Raw genomic sequence first — 5,981 nt, 5'->3', positions numbered from 1 at the left:
AGGTTGTGTATTCATTTTCATTGGTTTCAAGGAACATTTGAATTTCCTGCTTGGGTTAATCTCTGACCCAGTGGTTCTTAAGGAGTATGTTGTTTGGTTTCCAAATTCTGTGACTTTTAATAATTTTCTGTTTGTTGTTAAATGTTAGTTTTACTCCACTGTGGTCTGAGAAGATACTTGGGATGATTTCAATCTTCTTCAATTTATTGATGTTGTCTTTGTGGCCTAGCATGTGGTCTATCCTTGAGTATGTGTTATGTGGATTGGAAAAGAAGCTGTATGCCAATTTTTTGGGGTGAAGGACTCTGAAAATGTCCAAGAGGTCTAGTCTGTCAATCTCTTCATTCAATTCTCTTGTATCTTTGTTGGTTCTATGCTTTGTTGATCTGTCTAAGTGTGAGAGTGGGGTATTGAAGTCTCCCACTATTATTATATTACTATTGATGTATTTTTGAAATTCTTTCAGTAAGTGCTTGACGTATTTAGATGGTCCCTCATTGGGTGCATAGATGTTAGTGATTGTTAAGTCTTCTTGGCTGATTGATTTTCTAATCATTATGTAGTGTCCTTGCCTATCTTTTATTACTTTATTTAATTTAAAATCTATCGTGTCTGAGATGAGAATGGCTGCTCCTGCCCTTTCTTGTGGTCCGTTAGCATGTATGATAGTTTTCCATCCTTTCACTTTAAGTCTGTGTTTATCTTGTTGTGACAGATGGGATTCTTGCAAGCAGCATATTGTTGGATTATGTTTTCTGATTCATCCCCCAACTCTGTTACTTTTGATGGGTGAATTTAAGCCACTGACATTTGTTGATATTATGGATTTAATGTATTGTAGTGCCATTGTTCAAAAAAATTTTTTTTTGTTTGCTCTGATATATTGCCAGTATTATAGTGATGTTCTTGTTTATAAGAGGTCTTTTAGAATCTCTTTCAGGGCCAGTTTGGTGATGGTTGTGCTAATTTTTCTTATACATTCTGTATGGTTTTGATCAAATTTACCTTCTTGGAAACAAAAAGACAGTGTATAGTGGTTGATAGATATAAATATTTTAATGTTTAAACAGAACAATAACTATTAGATTGTTTCTTTTTTGCATAAAAAGCCTATTTTTCCCATGACCACTAAATAATTACCTGATGATGCCAGTGCCTGTAGTTGGTGGTAGCTTAGAGTCTTTATAAAACATCTGGATCAGAGCCAGACAAACTTATTTATGGAAGAAGGGCAATCGTATAAAATGTATTCACAAAAGTAGTAATGCTATGGTTTCTTAAAAAAGGAGAGACTTCAAGAATAGCATGCAGGGGGGAAAATTACCCTTGATAACAAGGTCTATATTGATAGTGACTGTGGATTTGGAACAACTGACCTGCTGTTAACAAAATGCTTACATGGACTGCAAAGCTGGGAAGAAAACCAGAGTTTTGTCTCCTAAGGGGCAGTGAGCATGCCAACACACTCTCTCCAAACCTTATGACAGCTTGGGATATCTCTGAAGTTAACCTTGTATTTTTAGAAAGTGGAAAGCCAAAAGGAAAAAAAAAATCCTGGGAAACCATCCAAGTTTTAAAAACATCTTTTCTTTTTGTGGCCCTCCTGCTGTGATTTCAACTCTCTGCAATGAAGGACAATCAATAGTTATTTTTAGATATTTAACACGCCATGAGGTTGGTAATTAACCAAGGCAATGTTTCTGAGAATAGTTAGCTTCTATATATGAAGGTAATGTTTGCATAAGGGTTTTTTCTATCCTATAACAACTGTTCATTAGCTTATTGAAGACTTAAATCCCTATCAGCCAAGTACAAAGGTCTTGTTTATCTGTCTTACTGCCAAAAAAAAGTTTTCAACTTTGAGAACCCAATATAACAAGATGAGAGAGAAGAGGCCAGAAAAATATGAGCAATTGGAATGGAGAAAGGAAGGTGTCTCAAAGCATCAATTCATTGTTTTCCTCCTTTGTAATAAAACAGTAAGACTGAAAAATACACAGAGGAAAAAAAGAGATAACAGTTGGTAAGCTTTTTTGATAGCAGGTGAGAGAAAAATAAGATAATACTATGGGCCATTATATTTAGGAACAATACAAAAAATGGACCGCTCCAGAAAGACAATCACACTTATTTTATTCTAAACAAGTGTATAGGAAATAACAAAGATGATTATCTCATGTTTAATAAGCAGCAAGCTGATTCTTTATTTGCATCCATTCTGAATATGTAATCTTTTAAAACAGTGTTTTTATTTTTTTTTCCCATTAAGAGGGGGAGGTTGGCTCTGCAATTCTCTATATTCTCTACCAGAGTTATGCTACTTTCCTGTAATTGCAAGATCTGCTTGAGAGGCATGAACTCCAAAGGAGAGACATGCCAGGACATTAGCACATTGTGAACATCTGACCCCTGATTTTGGGAAATGATGAAAAATTAATGGGTGCAGATGTGTCCATCTTTCAGAGGACAGATGTTCACTTTCCACACCATTTAGGATTCCCTGGTGTGTTTGACTACTGGATTATAAACACAATGGCCAAATGAGCTGGGATATGCAAAATTGGTAGAAAAATTAAAAGTCTATGTTAGAGGATCACCACACAGTTCCGTAACAGTCACTGGCGTAACTAAGAGCATGATCTTGGTTTGGAAATGCCTGCATTACAGAAATGTCTTCATCACATTCAAAAAGACTAGGAAAACTAACTCACACACTGGTATCATCATAGGATGAGTCACATTAAAATATCTCGGCAAGGAGCTGTGAAAATTATTTAGATACATATTTAATTTGGTGACCTCTAGCTAACTTCCACCAACATTAATCACACACGTTTTACAGTCAGATTCCAGGTGCGCTTCTGGTGCCACATACCCTGGAACTTTTCTTAGAAGATGTTACGTAATAAGCAGATGTTAAGCTATATTCATCAGCCTACCCCACCAATAAGTATGTATGCATGTGGTTTATGTATAAGTTTTCTACATAATTTCCCTGCAATCAAATCTGTGAAAATAGTTGTACCTATATGTTTAACCCCAAATCAATGAGGGCTTTAAAATAATATACTACACTGAGAATCTGCATCATTCACTAGCACTATGTGCACTTAACCAACTGTGTACAACACTGCCCAGCCTCCTAGTTCAATTAGTACTGCTTAGTATCTACTGCATATCAAGGAATATATCTAGGAGAATAGCATTGATATATACTAGATAGTATCAATCAGTGATATTACATACTAAATATGAATTTACATATGTGTTTATTGTCGTATGCTTTACATTGGTTTGTTCTAGCCCTCCCCCACCAAGAGAATTGGATCAGTCCAGTTAATTTCGCGGCCCGCTTGGCCCCGCCCCAAGTAACCCCAGGAGAGGGTTCCTGAGTTCCAGAGTGCCAGAGTTTGAGAGGGTTCCCCAATACGAGCATTCCAGAGTTCCAGAGTAAGAGAGAGTTCCTGAGTTCGAGAGGAAGAGAGAGAGGGCCAGAGGGTTCCTGAGTTGGAGAGTTTCAGGGTTACAGAGTAAGAGAGTGTTCGACAGTGGAAGAGTTTCAGAGGGTTCCCGAGGACGAGAGTTCAAGAGTTCCAGAGTGACAGAGTTCCAGAGTTGACGGGTTCCTGAGTTCGAGGGTAAAAGAAAGAGTGCTTGCGCCGCCGCAAAGAGACAGCAGAGTTTTGTTTGGTGATTAGTTTGTCTTAGTTTATGAATCGTTGTTCTTGAATAAAGAAATACAGCTTCCCTGCCCAGCCATTGTCTCCGCGTCTCTGTTACCCACCCGTGAAGCCAGCCCGGCCGGCAAGAGCCAACGAATTTTAACAACAGTTTATTATGTATCACAATTATATACTATTATTATTTTATTTATCTTTTGCTTCCAGGGTTATCTCTGGGGCATGGATGCCATTTTTTGTCCACTTTGTTGCCCTTGTTGTTATTGTTATTGTTGACATTGTTGCTGTTGGAGAGGACAGAGAGAAATCAATAGAGGAGGGGAAGACAGAGTAGGAAAGAGAAAAATAGACACCTGCAGACCTGTTTCACCACTTGTAAAACAATCCCCCTGCAGATGGGGAGCTAGGAACTCGAACTGGGATCCTGACACCTGTCCTTGCCCGTTGTGCTATGGACTCTTAACCTGTTGTGTTACTGCCTGGCCACAATTACATATTATTATGCAAACATACATGCTGCAGTTTATATAGGACTACTTAGTACATTAGGATATAGTTACTGAAATTTCTATGAAACTACATAGATGGTTTTATATGTTGTTAGACTTTTGGTGCCCAGTTATATACAATAAGATTTACATCACTATATAATTTATTCTGAAAAATTAATGAGTAATAATCCAAATATGATGTCAGTAAAAACAAGTACAATCTAATATGAAATAAAAATAGTTGCTTGGTAAATGAGTAGAAGAAGAAAAAATAGCAAATATGAATGAGAGACATGAGCTGTTTATATGGAAACAGTCTGAAGAAAATTCTGCAGTTATAGATGGCCTCAACAATATGTCCTGGAAACTCACCTTTCCAGAGCCCTACTCCAATAGGGAAAGACAAAAACAGGTTGGGGTTATAGATTGACCTGCCCTGCCAATGCCCATGTCCAGTGGAGAAGCGATTACAGAAGCCAGAACTCCCATCTCTACACCTATTAAAAGTTTTTGGTCCATACACCAAAAGGGAGAGAAATGTTAAGGGGAAGATTATCAGAGGCTTCTGAACTCCAACTCCATCAGAACCCAGAGAGAGAGAAATAGAAAAAAGAATTGCATTCATAGTAGTAAGAGGTTTAGGTCTGATTTGGAAGGAAGAGAAGATGGGACCATGGAAAATAATGGGCAAACATATATATGTAAATAGTTATAATTTCCAAGCCATATCTGTAACCTTGAGAGAACTATTGCAGTTTCCAATGAAGAGTATGGCGATACGCAACTCTGATGGTGGGAATGCTGTGGAATTATATCTCTGTTATCTTATAGTTATGAAAATCAATATTAAGTCACTATTAAAATTAAAATAAATTTTAAAAAGCAAGTTTTGCAGTTAAGGATAACCTCATAGTTCTTTAGTTATCAGGAAATATACTCTCTGATGCAATAAGAGCTTATTAGACACTTTTGAGCAGTGAATTGAAATTATAAAGCAAATTTTGAAGACCTGTTTATGTCATATTAAGAGAGCACAAGGAGTAAATAAAGTATAAGGAATAACTTTGTTATAGGCAGTCCAGGATATGTCCTGTGGCCTTGGTTACAGTACTGAACTGAATCTATCTCTAATTTTCTGAGTTTTGCATGATGAATTTGGATCAAAAAAAATCTATGCTCTTTTACCCTGTCCAAATAAAACACTTTTATATAACAAGAAAGAAAACTTGAGATTTCATAGAACGTTAGTTTAAGAGAAACCAAAGCTGGGAAAATAGTGACTGTGCTTAAAGTTTAAATAAAGAAAATAAACACATCTATCTGAAGACTAGAAGCTTTTCTGGTGAGATAATAACAGTTTTTAGGTCCTCTACTAAAAGTGGAAGAACAGAATAGATGTTAAAATTAAGCAATACAGGAAATTGGATCAAAGTAGAAACATCATGACTAAAGACTTTTATGAAAACAATACTTGGAATCTATTTCATTTAAAATAGGACAGACATTCCTTTAACAGGAAAGGTTTATAAACCAAAAAATCTAAAGAGAGAAAGTGGAATGACTTGAAGACTTTAGAAATTCCTTTCAGAAATGGAAAGTTAAGAGACTATGGATAGTGAAGTTTACACCATAGTTCCTTTTTATGTTTCATCTTTGATTGTGTTATCTGAAGTTCTCTTTTCCCTAATTCCACTAGTCAGTATCTTTTAACATCCTTCTTTATTTATTTTACGGTCATTATGCTGATAGGAACTGATCTACTTAATTTTTCTTAGTTATCACTAACTCAAAACTAAATTAAAATTTCTTC

The sequence above is a fragment of the Erinaceus europaeus genome, chromosome 2 (assembly GCF_950295315.1).
Source record: "Erinaceus europaeus chromosome 2, mEriEur2.1, whole genome shotgun sequence".
Classification (NCBI taxonomy): Eukaryota; Metazoa; Chordata; class Mammalia; order Eulipotyphla; family Erinaceidae; genus Erinaceus; species Erinaceus europaeus.
The sequence above is the reverse complement of the archived record's forward strand: the minus strand, read 5'-3'. Positions refer to the sequence as shown.